This window comes from Vanellus vanellus (genome assembly GCF_965231255.1).
Source record: "Vanellus vanellus genome assembly, chromosome: 5".
Lineage (NCBI taxonomy): Eukaryota > Metazoa > Chordata > Aves > Charadriiformes > Charadriidae > Vanellus > Vanellus vanellus.
The window spans coordinates 64,658,717-64,677,071 of record NC_138910.1 but is presented as its reverse complement, the minus strand read 5'-3'; the positions used below and the strand labels follow the sequence as shown (position 1 = coordinate 64,677,071).

The 18,355-nt window shown below is 38.3% G+C and overlaps 1 long non-coding RNA gene across 1 annotated transcript in view; it reads right to left on the bottom strand.

Annotated features, from left to right (window-relative positions):
* LOC309672670 overlaps window positions 1-17,958 on the bottom strand; it is a 105,146-nt gene extending 87,188 nt beyond the window's left edge. Inside the window, exons 1-2 of the long non-coding RNA XR_014269250.1 lie at window positions 17,926-17,958; window positions 2,694-2,743 (exon numbers count right to left, since the gene is read on the bottom strand). This is a non-coding gene — a long non-coding RNA (uncharacterized lncRNA). The remainder of the gene's footprint in view (window positions 1-2,693; window positions 2,744-17,925) is intronic.
* Between the last annotated feature and the right edge of the window lie 397 nt (window positions 17,959-18,355).

Sequence of the window (18,355 nt, the reverse complement as noted above, 5' to 3'; positions counted from 1 at the left end):
AGGACAACAGCAACCACAGATATATACCACTGAAGTTGCAATGATTACTGATTTTACTATTAATTCTTATATTACTAAAGCCTAATTATGATAGTAATACTAATACTATGAATAAAATACTGCACTTGCAGTCATCCCTTGCCCTACAAATACAAAGAGGTTTGCTACATATGTAAAGCTTCTACAAAAGCCCCCAGCCAATTCTTGTGAGTGCCCTCAAACACAGGTGGGATGGCAAATCTCTTCGAATACCAGGGGAAAATAACACTGCTTTAAAACTTTGATTATCAGGTAGTTTGGGCCCACAACACAGATATTGCTTGGAAAATCTCTGATCCTAAAAGCATTTCCTTGAAAACAGTGGGTTGTTTGACTCTACAATATTCACCTGCACTTACTGTGAGAGTACTTTAAGGGCTCACAAGATCCAGAAAAATGAAGCTGGCTATAACTAAACGTTGAACTGCTAGGCCTCTTTCTATTGTCCACGGTGGCTGCTGGACTGATAGCAAATGCTGACCTGTTATTCAGAACTAAAAAGAGCTAGTAGCCTTGTGGGGAACACTTGCAGAGTGTTCTTGCACCATCTTTCCCCCCATTCAAACACTAGGTAATTTGTACCACTGTTTAATTTATCCAGTTTGCGCGCTCTAAGTCTTGGGGTTCTAGAGAGCTGCCTGTTTGTTCGCCCCTAGAGCCCTTCTGAAGCTCAGTATTCAAAGCGTTAAACTATTTCCACAAAATGTATAGTGCCATCATCTCAAAGGCAATCAATCAAGGATAAATATCACCTTCAGAAGCGGTACTCTCAGAAAAGGTATTTCTTGTGGTAACAAAGATAAGGCAAAAGTTTTGTATGGTTAGTTAAGATCCACTAATAACTAGAATTATATTTTCAAAATTGCCTCTGGGGCTGGGGAATATGGTTTCCTTTTCTTCTGTTGTGATTTCTGGACATCCTTGAGATCATTGTGAAAACTACAGTGCCCACTTAATGAGTCAGCAGAGCATCCAAAAACTTCAAGTTCAAATTATTGAAATTTTGATCTTTTTTATTACATGTCTTAAAATGACACTGTTAAGATGAAAGATTCCCCCATGATCTCCATTCACTCTGAGAATCAGTGTTTAAGGAATGATCTTCTGAATTCAATAATTTAATATTTTCCCTTTTGATTACAGGGTTGTACGTAAAGTTAAGAGTACCTCTCTGGTGAGATCTATGTCAAAATGAGAGCTCAAAATTCTTCTTTAGATTTAGAGACCTGTTAACTAAAAAGGAATATTTGGAGCTAAGATCAGAAGACCAGACCAAGCTGTAGGATTTGATATTGGGCAAGCAAACGCTAGGCCAATAATAAAGTCATGCACATCTCATGCTGTACATAACTTTTGTGTTTAATGTAAGTCTTTATTGAAAACATATGTGCAGATTATCTATAAAATAAACTGAAGAGATTGTGCTACCTAAAACATGCTTTTGACTCGTTATTAACTGGTGATAATCTGCACTGATCCAGACTGCAATTCCATTGCAGATGTTGCTGACATTAAGATGTATGACAAGGAAACTACAGAGAGAGACCATTTAAATAGGTATTTCACGTCAACTCAACAATACGTGCAGTGAAAAATCTCTTTCACGGGAGTTCAAGTTTTCTACTTTATTCTTCGCAATTTTATGCGTTACTATAAATAAAGAGTAATGAAAGTCCAATTGACAGTCATTTGATTTTTCTCTAATTTCATAGCTTTCTAAAATTTGCTGCTTTGTTGTTTAAGTTTCCTTACTGGAGGCTAGAGAAGGAACTGTAATTATCTAGTTAGACTGAAACTCACGGCATGGGAAAGGCTGGTCACATTTTTTCAGATGTACCACCCTTACAGCCGGAGCAAGCACGGCTGCTTTCAGACTTGTTAATACGAGGGACAGAAAAGGCTTCTGTAGGGACAGAAAGGCTTGAAAAGGATTGTACTTCTGTGCGTTTCCCCCCCATCCACACAGTAAGTGGAGCTGGCAGTCCACCAAAGCTCAGAACATGCGTTCCTGCACTGTGTAGAAGAACGTGTGGCATTTCATTAAGGGGGAAATAATGCCTTCAGGACACCACATAGGACCATCTTTGTTACAGAGGAAGAACCTTAAAGGATGAAGGAGGCAGTCAAAATCCTGGGGCAGAAAGGTGGGAAATGAGTGTATGACTAGGTGAAGGAGTGATCCCCAGAACACATTGTAATTCTTTCTTTTTCTTTCCATTTGTTATAGGCTAGGTCCACAGCATTAGCTCTCCATCTAGGTAGAACTAAGATACACTGAGCCCCCCAAAAGATTTTTAGTCTCTATCTGGGAAATGCATTTATTATGAAGTCTTAGGTGGTTCATAGCACCTGTGATAATCCTCCAAGATGGGGTGAATTTTGTATGCTTTTACAGAGTGACAAAGCAGGAAATAACCTAAGAAAACACCTTAGTCAGTTGAAATCAAAACAAAAAGCTCCGTGTAGGTCATCTGAAAAGCCTAAAAGGCAATCAAAAATCAAACTGTTTACCAGGCACACCATGTACAAGAATAAGAATAACCTCAGTGCAAAGTATAATAAACAAATTTCTCTAGTAACGTGAGCTACACAGATGCTTTCTCCATCAACTCCTTACATATTTTGGAAGCCACGCAGGCAACAGGAGAACTTACCCAATTTCAGTAGTTCAGAAGTGAGCTCTGTGTGCTTGTCCACCCACCTCCTTGAAGAAAAGGAACGTTACATGTCAGGAATGAGTCCAGTAATTATCTTCTAACATAGAAGTAATGCCAGCAACATTCTGGTAATGGCAGCATTAATACTGAAAGTTTACATTTTCAAAGGGGAAAACATTTACAGACACAATCTGGATATTTTAACTGTCACAGGCCTCAGCGATCTGATATTGTTTAGCCTTGTGGCCAAGGCATTAAACCACTGCTTAATGGTTAAGGGCCATGTCATTATTAACAAATAAGAAACAGCAAAAAAAAAGTTACTTATTTTGCTAAAAATAGATCATGAAAATTTTTTCTACTCCACGATATGACCAGAAAACAACATAAAGCTGTAAAGGTCTACAGTAATTCAAATTCATTGTATTAATTATAAATCCCAAAATGCAGAGAATAACTTTAACTCAGCTGCTTGGTCAATTATTTCTCTTACCTGTCAAAACAAAGCAAAACAAAAAAAAAAGGGCAACAAGTTCGCTTCCATTGTGGAAGAACACATAGAAAAGACAAAGTATCTACTATACAAGGGTAATCAAATGCAGGTTTGTACCATATAAGTATAAATAGTACAGACTGGAAAAATACTTAAATAATAAAGTACTCCATGCAATTCCAAGGAAAATCAGATGAACTATTGAATAGGATACAAGTGTACACAATTCATTATATAGAATATGGTAACGCTTGGCTAAAACTAGTGCCGAGTTCCTCACTTTCATGAGCACAGTCTTCACCCACAAATTAAAAATAAACAAATAAAAAAGATACGAGTATGACCTCACTTATTGGCAGTCGATCAAATTGCAATTTGTCCCAAGAGTTGTGAAGCCACTGACTTATAACACATCAAGAACTGTTGCTTATTGAACTGATCTGTATAAAGTCTGATTTTTTTCTCTGGCTACAGCAATTGCTTTTTCTATCAAAACATTTAGGTTTATGTAAATGACAACTTAATGGTTAAATGGAACCATAGCATGATGTTTAAAGTTAAATCATGCTCACTTAACTTTGTAGTATCAATGCACCATCACTGAATAAAAGTACACTTCTTTAAGCTGCGGGTTGTACAATACAGCAAGTAGTGGGATGTTAGTTCACAATGTTGCTGACGTTAATAGCAAACTTTAACAGCTACAAAGAGTAGTCTAAATCTTTAACATACGTCTATTACCATAACTTTAAAAACAGCAGTTTTCATTAATCATGCAATGGCATGCTTCTTCATTTGCAGCCAGCTGATTAAAATACAGATATATTGTCCTGAACATCATAGAAATTGCAAGCACTCAGCTATTCTTTCAAAATAGTGTTTTCTAGACCTTGTTTCATCACTCAGCTACATATTCCAGATTACAAGTATTGTTAGAGATTCCAGCATAGAAATGGACTAAAAAGATCCTAAATAATATAACAAAGGGCATAAATTTTCTGCCAAAACTGCCAAAAAGCTTCAGGTAGAGACTGGCTGATTCAATGCTCTCCATTCTATTACTGCAGCATTTCAAACATAATCAAAAGAAACTAATTTGAATTTTTGACAAGGAAAGCCTGAAATAGTGTGATAAACTATGGGTAGACACCTGTAGCTTTAAATTTTTATTTACGTGAATCCCAAGACCTAGAAGTGTCTGAAACGCAAGGAAGTCTGCTGAAAACAAAGTTATTTCTTAGAGAAAGGGTCAACAGTCTACAGATCGTCCAAATCTGAGTGAATCTCACATGAGTTAGATACCTGAAAGGGAATAGTTAAGATACAAAATACAATTTTATCTCTGACCTAGGTCCTCTAAACATATATTTTACTCAGGAATTGTAGCTTAATCCAAAGCTACAATTTTTGAATATTTTTCAGAACGGATGCAATGTGTATATCATTAAGCTCTTAGTCATATAAATAGGCAAAAATTGGTAGTCATGACAGCTTTGGAAGGTGGTTGAGGCAGGCTGAGATTTCCAGCTTGTAAAGGAATGACTGTTTCTTTGCCTACAGTTCTGAAATGTATATGAAGGATAAGCAAGGAGCTATTGCGATTTTTGCCGTCAGCTTGCGAGAGGTTGAAGCACAGAAAGACTTCTGAATGCATGGCTGACATCTGATGCGTACAAAGAAGTCTGCAAATCTGAACTTGTAGTGTAATTCTTCGATATTTGGATATGAAGAAAAGGCATTGTGATGTGCAATAAGTTCTGGGCAAAGAAGGAAAGGGACAGAGGTTGAGATGAAAGATTCTTTTAGATTAGCTTTAAATATTCTGTCTTTCATTCTCTTCATAAAAAGTATTTCTCCTGCAGCAAAGTGTTTCTTTTCAGTAACAGAATATCTTTTCAAGTCTTTTCCTTGGGACTTTTTTTTAACTTGGTACTCTTGATATTCAGTATTGTTTACTGTACAGTATTATTTACTGTCATTATTTACTGAATATCTAACTGTACAAATACGGAATATGTACTTTGGTAATTATGGAATCGTAGCTGCCTATTCTATGGGACAATTTTTAAAGCATTGTTTTCCTAAAAGACAATTCGGCAATTAATTAATTAATTAATTAATGGACTAGCCAAGGTAGTTCTTACACTGAGTCCTTCAAATTTGGCGCTGTACTTTATAACCCCTATAGGGATTTCACAAACTTTTGAGAACATACCTTGTGACTATGCTATACTATACTATGCTATATATACCCCTACAGACAACTGGCAAAAAACACCACATAGGCTGTTATATGGGACAATTTACAGCTACAGTTTTCAGTTAGACTGAGGCAGACTTTATTATAAAAGACAGGGTTGAAGGTATCTTGTTTTTTTAACGTTCTCTTCTCCTCTGAGGTACTTGGATGGTCATAAAATGTTTTCAACAAAGAAAAATCCTCACATGTAAGGGTAACATTCTGCAAATGTGTTTAGGATATTTTGTGCTGGAATAGCTAAAAGCTGTCTCACTACCAAAAGCCACTTCAGAATTCTCTGTATACCAAGGACCACTGCTATTGAGTCACACCCTTCACCTTTTGGGCCTGATATCTCATCCACTGAAACCTGTTGGCCTCTGGATCAGAGAGTCCCTTCACTTCTTATCCTATACTGCCAGACCCTTACCAAAACAAAGTGGCAAAGTCAGTGGGTAACATTACTGCCTTGTCTGGTAAGCGTCTCTATTTTTTTTAAAAAATACAACAGCATTTCATATCACAGAAATAAAATTGTGCTATTATCTTCTTAGGCAACGGTGATGCACAAAAACAGAAATTCAGAATTTATCTTTCATCCATTTTCCACTTTTAACAAATAGAAATGTCGTTTGTTCATTACAATTTGAAAAAGAGAATACAGTGTCTGCCCATTATCTGCTTGATAAACTCATTCTGATGAATCAACTGCACAACAGATAACACAAACAATACATGAAAGATCCTGTGGAAGATCGGGTGCTGCATACCTAATTCTGTTTGTGGATGTAGCCCTATGTAGCAAGAGCTACACAGTATAATAATCTTTTACAGAATAGATTATTATTTATAAAGCACCATAAGGAGTCTTGCACACCATCAGACAGGATTAGTTATTATTTCTCTAATGCTCATTGTCTACCAGTGATCATATACTGGACACAATAAACTACATGTTTATCATTATAATTTATGTACATATTTCCACAGATTTTCTTGGAGAATGGCATTTTGCTGCAAACCGAATGCAGACCCAGGAACCAAGAGCTGTTCAGTTCTAACCTTCCTTCCAGTACCAGGTTCCGGAGCCCACAGCCTTAAGCCAACCGCTTCCTGCATTTGTAAAATGAAGATATAAACACCTGCTTGCTTACCTAGAGAAGGGTACTGGAAAACTATTCAGCCTTCAGAACCAAAAGCCAAGTCTGGCAAATTCATAATATATTTGGCAAGGAAGTATTGCACAGTGCACTGCAATCCCAGTGTTGCTTTGGCACCCTATTGTATTTTCTCTGTACGCTTTCCAGGGGAAGTTCAAGTCTCAGTTTGACCTCCAAACCTGTAGACAGTTATGGCTGCTAAACTATAATCACAGAATTTGTCCCCCTGACTTCAGGAGGATTAATTAGATGCCTACAGGTAAGGAAGTAAGCAAATATTTGCAGAGTGAGGGCTACATTTGGTGAAGGGCCAATCTTCCCAGTTGAAAACGTATAAATAAAAATCATGCCTAATTTGCTTCCATTACTAATGCTTTATATACTACGTAACTGGAAGAAAATTAGATGCCTTATTTTAAATTGTTTACATACAAATCATACTTTCTTAAAGAGTAGAAATCAACAGCCATTTCTCTTCTAATTTGATGCTGTTGTCACCTATTACAAAGACTGAGCATCAGGGGCTCACTATGTCCTGTAGTGAAGTATTTGATACAACACTACCCAACTGATATCAAATTTAAAAGTATTTTTATTTGGAGAGCACCAATAAATGGAAAAATAATCTCAAAGGTTTACTTATCTAGGGCAGTTTCATGTTTGATGCACACACTAGAAGGTTTCCCCAGCCATTTTAAAGATACTGCTTGTATTCTTCATACAAATTACAAGAAAATGACACATGCAACTGAGAGTGTTATTAAATAATATACATAGTTAGCATCACTTTTGTTAAACTGTCACTGTATTCTTCAAAATAAATTGACTTGTTCTGTTCAAAAGGAAGTAAAAAAGTCCCACAAACACCAGTTAAAGACTCATTCTCTCAAAGACAACTCGGTAAAAAAGATGACTAGATAGCAGTGTGGTAGGACCTTAAATTTGTGGAACAAGACACAAGTCATCAGCAGGAAATCGCAGAAATGGAACTACACTGTTTTTGCATCAGTGCCAGATCAAGGTTGAGAACAGCCTGATTATCTTAAGTCTCTTGTTTTACTCTCAGCCTTACTCCTCAAATGAACATACGTGAATATCATTCTGGGTCCCTCACATGTTGAAGCATAATTACTTGTGTGTTAAACTAGTATGGGTACATTCCACTCCCTCTCCATACCTGACCAAAGAGTCAGTGAAGGCAGAGTTACTACTGTCAATCATATGTCCTTCAGAGCTCTATTTTTTTGCAAGTACCACGACACTACATCCATTGTGGAATGACAAAGGAAACATGAATAAAAGAGACTTTCTGTGAGGTACACAGTGAAAATAAAACCCCATCAAAACAGATTATTTTTTCACTGCAGAGATTGTCAGACGAAAAAATCACAAACAAATGACCTTAATGGAATTTCTCCAAGCTTGTGGGCAGAAGGAAAATAAAAGGATAAACTCTACCTTCACTGCCTTCCTAGATTTTTAAATGCTGCTATCACCTATGTTTCAACCCTAACTACAATTTTCTATGACTCATGTCAATTCTTCTCACTTGTGCCCATGACAACTACATCTATCATAATCAGGAAAAGAAAATCTAAAAAAATTATGTCCTTTGCAGTCCAGAACACAAGCCACCTTTCTTCAATGACTCCTGGAATAAGTCCCCTAACCTTGATGAAGCAGTCGGTGTTTGGAACTTGTTCTATCTTATGATGACTGAAGCTTGTCAACGAGACAAAATTCACTGTTAAATCCTTACCATTTCTTTACAGCAGACACAGGATTACATAGAAATTATTTGCAAGAATACAAATTACCTCTTTCGAGGCCAAATTGGAAATTACACAAAATCTATTAACTGTGAAATAGTTGCTCCTGTCCAACCATGTCATGGCTTTCTCTCATTTGGGAGATTCATACCAGTCATGAGATTTTTGATATTACCTGTATTTTTCAAAACTCCTTAACAATGGCACTCATCACTCGAAAGATAATATAAAGAATTTCATCTGTTAGTATGTTCCAGTCCTCAGAATGCAGTGGTATAAATACTAATGTCTAACATACGACAACCGGGAGGTAATGCCGTGTCCTGTGCAGAAACAGAAGTCAGGCTGCCTAAGGAACACTCTTCAAGTAGTTCAGTCTCTTTTACAAACACTTTCCACGCAGTTCTGGATCCAAGTAATTCCAACATTGTCTGTTTTCTACGAACACCAGATCCTTAATGGAAAAACTGCTGCTAGCTATGTGTTCATTAGAATTGGAAATGGAGAGTCACTCTTCTAGCCTGGAGCCAGAAGGTGGGCTATCTTGGAGGCAGGGTTGATAGCTTTTGAATACCAGATGAAGTCTATAGATACAAGACTGGTGTCAAATGACAAGAGCCTTAAGCAGATGGATGACAGTGTGTGTGCACTATAGGCTGTTGTTAATTTACTAGCTAGAGATAATGCTTCTTTAAAATTAAAAATGAGTCACTGGAAAACAGCCTGAGAGGCCATAGCCTGCAGATTTCAGGCCTCCTGGCAGGCCTGCATTGTGGGGGATATGTTTTTTTAGAGTTATGAAAATTAAAATTGCATGTTAGAGAGAAAGAAAATGTAATTGTTTCTCTTACTAGCTATTTAAGCTATCCGTAGTCTGGATTTGTAATTCACAAGTACATTTTCAGTAAAACGGAATAAGCTAGTCATAGTAACTCATAGACCAGATATAGATGAGCAATGGCAAAGATGTATAATATTAATGAATTGTCAAGTGGCACGAGGTGGGGTTTACGTTCGTAACTATGCTTTTATTATTTTATCCTCACCATATACAAAGTCTTCCCTTATCACTACTGCTCTGCACAGGACTTTTCATTGCCATTGGGCTATGTTGGAAATAGAACTTTTCCTCTGCTTTGATCTTGGGATGAAAATTGCCTGTCATATCTCTTGCAAGAGTGTCAATATATTTCTATATCATAACATAGACAGGGCTGTCTCATTGTTTCCATGCTCCAAACTTCGGATTCAGTGCAAAATTGCTGAGAGAGTCCAGTTTGACAAAGAAGTAACATCTCCAAAAGCAAAAAAGGGAACTGTAGAGAAGGAGTGCACAAGTGTATCCCTTCTCATGCCAGACTGAGGGCTACTATGCTGTCTAGAACTGATTGGGACACTCACCACCGTCTAAGTTTAAGAAAACAGTGAAGAATTCAAACAGTGCTGTCCAGAGAGGCTGAACTCTGGGTGTCTATACAGCCAAAACTGTTCTTGATCTCTACAAGTATTTATCAAAGGCACCGTAACAACTTAACTTATTGCCTTACAACCAGATTCTGGCAGACCTGAAAAACATGCTGTAGGAAACGCAACCCTAAAACCTAGATGATTCCTTTAATATTATCAGCTGTCCAATGTAGAAATAACAACGCCTAACAATTTTACAGCACTTTTTGCCCCTACGGATGTCGGTGCCCGTCGAATATCATTATCCCTATAATACCAGTTTAAAGACACAAAGGAACAAAGAGACATCAGTTAGTGACGAAGTCAGAAGAACCCAGTCCTTGTGATGCCCCGTCCTGTACCCTTGCAGCTGGAACACAGGGTTCACATAGTTTTTAAATCCATACCGCTGAGCTGATACAAAAAGCCTGCTACTCTATTCCAACACACTCTAAACTGACTCAGAACCATTGAGCTCAGCAGTATTACCGATGGTTTACATGCATGTGAATGAGGGCAGAATTAAATACGGGATATTTAAAGAGATGTTCTTCAAAGCTTAAAAAGAAATGAGAGGAAAGAAGGGGAAGAATATGCATACAGTGAATTAGTTATCCTGCATAATATACTACAATCAAGGTCATGTATAAATATTTATGTACAGTGCACTGCCCGTGCAATATTGTACCGACTCAGACAGTGACAGAGATGTCTGTGCACCAACTGGCATTTTTCAGACAAAAGTATCAACCATAGAGACTTTAGTCTCACAAACATGTCCAGATATCTCAGTGCAGCAGCAGCAGCAGCTATGTGAAAGCACTTCTCGTTTCCACTTGAAGGTGAAAGGCTGACTTTACAAAAAAGTTTCTCTCTTTTTTTTTTTAGTCCTATACAACACCACCTGTCTCATCAGCAGGACCACTCTAAAGGGATGGGCCTCAAGGCACCTCAGTCCCAAGATTCTCCATGCCTCATTCTTCATCCACGCTGCTAGTAATGTACCATCACTGGCACAGTTACACCTGAACACTCTGGTGCTGCCAAACACCTGGCTTGATTTTCCACTGTCCAAATGAAAAATAAGCATAATCTGCTTTTTGAGGATACAGCAAATGAGGGAGTTCATGACAAATTGTGTTGGTTTATGCAGAATAGTGATAATAAGATACAAATGAGAATTTTTTGCTTAATGAATAATACTAATCACGTTTCAACAAATGCTGTGCCCTTCTAATTAGAGAGAATGCATAAAATCAGCTTAATTTATTTGTGACTAGTTATACATAGTTTAAATATTTACTAGAGATTTACTCTAACGTTTGAAATGATTTTAAACAGTTCTTGCAGTAAAAGCAGACCTAGTAATGTAAGGGAGGTTACAATTCTAACTTCTGCTCTCCCTTTCGTTATGCAGCGTGTGATGTATACCCTCAGTTTTCAAGATGCAAGAGAAAGGATATTATTGATTTACATGCTAATTCTCCAACTGTTACTAATTTTCTTGATTCCTGCTTCCAAAGTTGCACTTCCAACATTCATCACTGTAGTACACTAGAGGGGCTGAGCATCTTTTTCAATAAATTACAGGAACTATGACTAATTATAGTGATATTAACTATGCAAAGTAATGTGTAACTTAAAATGGATACGTTTATCATTTCAAATTATGCTTTTGACTCTTGATGGCCTAATACATGGATGGTTTTCTTTTTTTTTTTTAATACAGATTATGAACTGTGCTGTATTTTTTAAAAAAAATCTGTTTCATAGATATAAGCATACCTTGTGAATTTGATGAATGGAAATAAATCATTTACATCCCATAAAATGCTTAGTGGGTAGAGGACAAGACGAGTAACAAGGGCAAGAAGGGCCAAATCCTGATTGTTTTAGCAAAGGATTCAGCTTGAACAGTGCCATTAGCATGTGTTTGGCCCACAGGATTTGTACCACATACTTTATCTCTTCCTAATGCTACAAAGCTAATAGTGCAAGTTGCTTGGCTGACAATACATGCAGTGCCCAGCATTCAAAGCAAAACCATCAGGTGGCTTTCAATAGTAGGCAACGTATGTCACAAAGGCTCAAGACACAGAAAGCTTTAAAACAATGGCAGTGCAGTTGTGCCCCGTGTAAGAACTTTGGATCACAACAGGGCTTTTTAACTTGCATGTGGCACCATATTGTTACAATTCTCCTTCCAATCTGGAAGAAATGCAACCTCTTTTATCTCAGTCATTTTCACATGACCTAGTACTTCATGGTACAGAAGCATAGCTCTTAGTAAGCAAAAAAAAAAAAATAATAATTAAGGAATAACAGATTTGTATATTGCAGAGACGTTGTCAGAGAAAATAAAGCGATACAGATGGACGGTGCCTAGATTTCTCTATAGAATTTGCAGGAACTGACCACCAGCCACCAAAGAGTTTGTCCAGACCCTTCCATGAAGTTAGACTATTCTTTTCCACTATGCCAGAATAGTCTTTGCATTATTCTTTAAAAAAAAATACACAGACGTCTTCAGGGGCTCACCAGAGGAACATCTGCACTTTGGACCTCTGCATTAGTTCCCTGCTTAGCTAATACATCCACTTGTTCTGAATATTGGGATGGACACTCTTGTGTTTCGATGATACTGTCCTTAAAAACCTGCCACCTTTCCTGGGCAAGTTGGCCCTTCAGAGCTGCCTCCCATGGGCTCTGACCACTAGTTTCCTTAATCGGTCAAAGTTGACTCTGCTAAGGTCCAGGGACTGCACTCTGCCACTCTCCTTCCTCATCGCCCTCAGATCTTGAACTCCACTATTTCATGGTTATTACAGCCAAAGCCACCGTTGATTCCCACATCTTCAACCAGTCCTTCCTTGCTAGTGAACAACAGCAGATCTAGCTGTGAATCACCCCAGCTGGCCCTTCCAATACCTGTATCAAGAAGTTATCCCTACTACCCTCCAGAAATCTTTTTGACTGCTTGTCTCCCAACATCTGCCCTTCCATCAGATGTGAGCTCTTCCAAAGGTAAAGGAAGTATAAAATGAGGTTGCCTTCATTAAAATGCCTTCAAAAATGAAACAAAATTACTAGTATTTTAGTTATGCAATCTTATAACACTGAAGCGGAGCTTTTGCCTATATTTATAATGGCATTTTATGTCAGCTTGAGCACTTGAAGAGTTCATCTTCTACCCACTGGACAACAAGCAATGAGTTACCTTATAATTCAATGAAACATCAATCAAGAGCTTCAGCGTTGCACAGTGGAGAAAATCATTCAAAGAACAACAGAAAACACAGGAAGGACAACCAAGGAGCTTATGGGTAAACATAGCCTTTTCTGTATCTACAGAAAACCTGAAAATCTAGCACATCGTTTTGGAAGAAAGTTGGAGAAGATTTGGGGAAGATTTTGCTGAGTTATCATCACAGTTGGACCTCTGATTTCTTGAGGAAGAGTAAGTATGGTCTAGCACTTCTAACCTATCGTTACTTATATTTATAGGCTTCAAGGTCTCATTTCTTCTCATCTTCGTTGCACTGGGAAGAGCTGGGCCAGCTGACTGTCAGTTTCGTGTTATCATCTGCACAACTAGTGCCTCTTCTGATCAGCAGAGAATGAATATTTAAGCAGTGATCTGGACATTAGCAATAGCATTAAAACTTAAATCAACTCCTTTTTAATGATGCTCTCTTGTGGCTGAGCTGTTCATCAGATGCCTTGGCTGACTACGTGGTATGAACACTCACTAAAGATAAATTTGGCTCTTAGAAACTATATTGGTTATCAGGAAGGAAATCAGCCACCCTTCCTGTCATAAGAGGAAATTAAATGCTTTTCCCAGAGGCCTTTAAGGAAGGTCTTTCCCTCTACACAACTCCCAGGAGGGTTCCTTCCACTCAAACCTGCTTACTACATCACTGTGACTACCACACCAGCCCAGCTTCCTGCTTCGCATAGTCTTGCCTCATGTCACCAGGACGGACAGAACTGCTACTGAGGCTCCTCTTGCTTCTGAGGGGATTGCTAGATCCAGGGGCATCCGTGACGTCTGCTCTGCTTAGACAGTTTTCTCCTGTTCCCTGTCCCTCATCCTCCACTATTCTCCATCTTATCATGTAGTCTTAAGCCCTGGCCCTGGTATAGCCAGGGTAGTTTACAGAACCACTACCTGCACAATCTGTACACCTCAGCTGGTCCCTAAATGCTGATACATGCCTCAAAGAATGGGAAGAGGATTTGCAAAACTGCTTCTTGAAAGAGTTTGAATGTGCTAATGTGCTCTCTTGAAACTCCAAATACAGCACAGAGTAGAGCCATAGAATAATTTGTGTTGGAAAGCACCACAGAAGGTCATCTCAGCCAACCCCCTGCTCAAAGCAGAGTCAACAACACAAGGTTCAGTCAAGTTCTAAATATCTGCAAGTAAGCGGAGTCCACAACGGCTCAGGGTAACTTGTTCCAGTATGTGAACACTCTCATGGCAAAAACAAAATAATCCTTATACCTAATGAGAATATTTTGTATTGTAACTTTTGTCTGTTGCCTTTCATCCTGTCACTATATATCTCCTAGAAGAGTCCGTCTCTGTCTTTTCTACATTCTCCCATTAGGTAGTTGCAGACAGCAATAAGATATCCCCTTAGCCTTCTCTTCTTAAAGCTGAGCAAATCCAACTCTCACCCTCTGCTTGTACGTAATGCGCTCCAGAATACTTCATATATAGTGGTTCTGATTACTAAACAAAATGTAATTCAAAGAAGCTTTGGTAGACGACAATTTCTGAGACTATTTAAAATCAGAAGTGAAAATCACTTACTAGCATCATTTACAATTTTAAAGCACGGCTCACAGCTGTCCTAGTTATGTTCTTATCAATCTCTTCTGGACAAGTATTCTCAAGTCCTTTACCTCATCTAATGTTTTCTAATTCTCCTCTCAAGAAAATTTACTCTCAGGAAGTCATTGAGAGTTCACAATCTAATTAAATGGAAACGCTGTATGATAAAATTTACCACAGATGCATCAACCACACTCTTTAAGTAGAGCTCAGAGATTCTCAAATTTGAAAATTCCTCATCAAAATTTGGGCCACTTTAGAAACTCTTCAAACAGCATGTCCAAACCAAGGAATAATAAGGTTCTGCCCTTGTAATGTCTTCTGGATCTCAACACAGTTCATGACCATTATCACTTGAACAAATGCATAGCTTTAATGAACATGAAAAAAATGAAGAGTTTGTCTGCAATTCAAAATATTTAATGTGACTGAAACTATGTATGCACTTTGCTTGGGCACTTAACTCTCTTCTTTTACCTTTCAGGGAAAGGTAATAATTTAAAGTTCATAAGAACAGAACTACTACCAGCTGTAAAATTCCACTATAAAATTGTCCTCTTTGTAAACAGGATCTTTATGTTGTGTTCTATGCTTTTAATATTGTATTTGCCAAAAAAAAAGAAAAGAAAAAAAAAAAACTAATTTCAGCCTTGGAGATCAGAATCCCATACCCCATGTTTAGCTCTATTATGATTAGATGTGGTCTAGTGAAATCCTTTTTCATACTGTACCCTGTTTCTGTGGATCTTCTTAATTTCAAATGTATTTGATTTAGCTGTAAAATTCAGAAATTTAGACATTTATGTTTAGATCTGCCCTGGTCTACTCTAGGAGTCCCAGATTTCTAAATATTGTTCCACTAACTTTTTTCCCCCAGATATTCCATTTTTTTGGTCACGCAAAGATACAATAAGACTGTAAATATATATACTTGAAAAGCAGCTGGAAATCCACAGCCTGCTTTCCTTTCCAATGTACATCAATTTAGAGACAGAAGACTAACAAATGAATTTGCCTTGCAGTGGTGGAAGAAAGCCAAAACACTGCCACAATTTTATACTGTGTGGAAAAGCAAAGCTCTTATATTTGAATAAGAATAGCCAAGGACAGGGAAGCACAGTATGACTAAGAGAATACAGACATGATCCTTTGGCGTCCAGCTGCAAACAGGAGATCTAATGTAGAGTTATTGAGGCTCCTAACGGAGACCATGAGTCTCATCCAAAGTCATACAGCCATTGTGGAATGGCCATCTCCTCTTACATTCACCACTACCACCCACAACTGCTAAGATCTTCCTGAATTTTTCTAAGCTTTTTCTAAGCTTTCCTGATCACTGCACTGCTGAGAATGAACCAAGCTTCAGGATTTGGGTGGGGAGGAGATGAATGCTTAGGAGTCCTGCTTCTCTTTTCCTTATTGTAAATTCCTGTAGATTGCCCATCTGACATAACTGATTATTCCCAAAAAAGCACCGAATGATTTCAAGGGCAGTGATACACAGCCCTTACCAATGTTTTTATTTTAAGCCTCAAAGATACACAAATTGATATTTAAAGAGTGCTTCCTGGAGAATTTATAACATCCAAATCTCCTACGTTGAGAACAGTGAGGTTTCTTGAAGGGAATGAAGAAATATAGCCATTTAAATTGTTCAACATAATTAAAATACTCCTAACTAGCTACTCCTAGAGAAGAAAAATACTACAGTTTCACAGACGAAATATCAGTTCCTCCTTAGACAGATTTTAAATAAGGCTTAAGTGGGATATCAGTGACTGACTGAAATATGCTCATGTTTCCTTAGCTTCTCCAGAGAGGATTTCCTCAGATTCTAAATAGGAATAGTCTAATGGCTTTCACTCAACTGTGTTTCTGAACCTAAAGAAAGTAGGCTCTCTTCCCTGACGTCTTCCTTTGATCTGATATTAAGAGACATTCAATTGCCTGTAAATTCTTCCATTAGCCACTATGTATCAGATTTTCAGAGGCACTGCGTACAAGAACTCTGGCTTCAGAGGGAGGGCAGTATCTATCAGAAGATTGTATCTATGTACAGTCCAACATCTTCATCAATGATATATTACACTGAAAGGCACCAAATACATCAGTATCATTTTACAAAAAGTGGACGTGCTGAAGTGCAGCCGTGCCCGGCTGCCTGAGCAAGTACATTGCTTTGCTCTAAACAGCTGGACTCAAAGAGCAGGGCTGACGTCGAAAGCCAAGGGGCAAAGCTGTGCAGAGGGCGTACAGCTACCGGGGCACGCTGGAGTTCAAAGCAGGGGGAGGGATTAGTTCCGTGCTGTGCACATGAGTAAGAGCAGTTGCAGTGTGACATTATAAGGAGATAAAGACAAGGATACAACTATTTCCTAGGAAAAGCACAAAAGTTTCTGGAGTGAAAGTTCTTTGAAAGCCCAGGTAAGTTCCTTTGAAGTTCCTTTCACAAGGAAAGGCTTTAGATACTTCAGTGAATAAACTGTTCACGCCAAATATTAGCCTGGCTCTGGTAGAAATTTTGCTGAAATTCAACTTTCTGTAATACTTAAAGGTACACTCTTCACTTCAATAAACTGGTCAAATTTCTGCCTCCCATAACCTCTCTTTGCAGTAGAAATTGCACAGAAACATCAAAGACATCAAGACTATCCCGGGTATATAATAGCAAATTTCTAGGAAAGCACAGACTGAAGGCTCTTGATGAAAATGCTATTCTATCAGGCCCGAGTTCTGTGGAGACTAATTCACTTGGCTAACACATAAGTCAACACATGCACAGTTCCAGGCCGCCACAAGCAGACTGCTTCTAGTACTTCCACGGGTTTGCTTAAAGTCATCTATGCTCTCCTGCATGCCACGGTCTGGATGTTGAACAGAAGCCAACCTATAGCAATTCTTCTCTGCTTGCTGCTCGCTTTTTAAAACTTATTTTCCCTTTTTGAAGATATCACCCCTGCAGCAACCTTCTAATCACATGTGTTCTTAACAATAAAGCCGATAAATCTGAATGAACAGGAAACACATCTTTTACTTGCTCACTGTTAAATAACATCTTTTAAATCACAGTAACTGTTCCCAAATGGTTAGCACCAGGTCCTGCCCTGTTACCTGAATTCCTCCTCATATGGAGTGTACCTAGAAATACCTTCTTGATAGATGTAAAGGTTCTGAGTGGCCAGAGCTCCTCCCTGTCTAGCTGGTAAACTGGCCCAGAATTCTGTTCCAGCATCACTTACAACTTCAGCTTAAAACAGGTTAATATTTATGAGTAAATGGTACCTCAGAGTTATGAGAGAGATCACACTGCCAATGCGCATTCACAGCATGGATTCCAGGATACTCCAATCCAGTTGCTTACAGCTGCTGATCCCGTTTAGCATGCTAATTCCAACTCCTACTAACAATGGTAGGAAGACAAGACCCTAACTTGTTACAATTAATTTCCGTATCGCTGAGGCCATTTCAGCTCACTGAAATGTTCATTCAGAGAAGTTTTCATTACTCTTTGGTTAATGTGGCAGTTAATGTCCTTGAGCTGTATGTTCCTGTGTCCATTTTAAAATGTAGAAAAAAACTGGGTTGCCCTTATTTAGGATAGAAACTCTGAGTCGATCATTTGAAAAATCTTCATTTGCAATTGCTCGAGTGGATAGTGAAACCATTTCCTGAATAGCACTGCTTGCCTTTCAGATTCCTCTCGGTGTTAGAA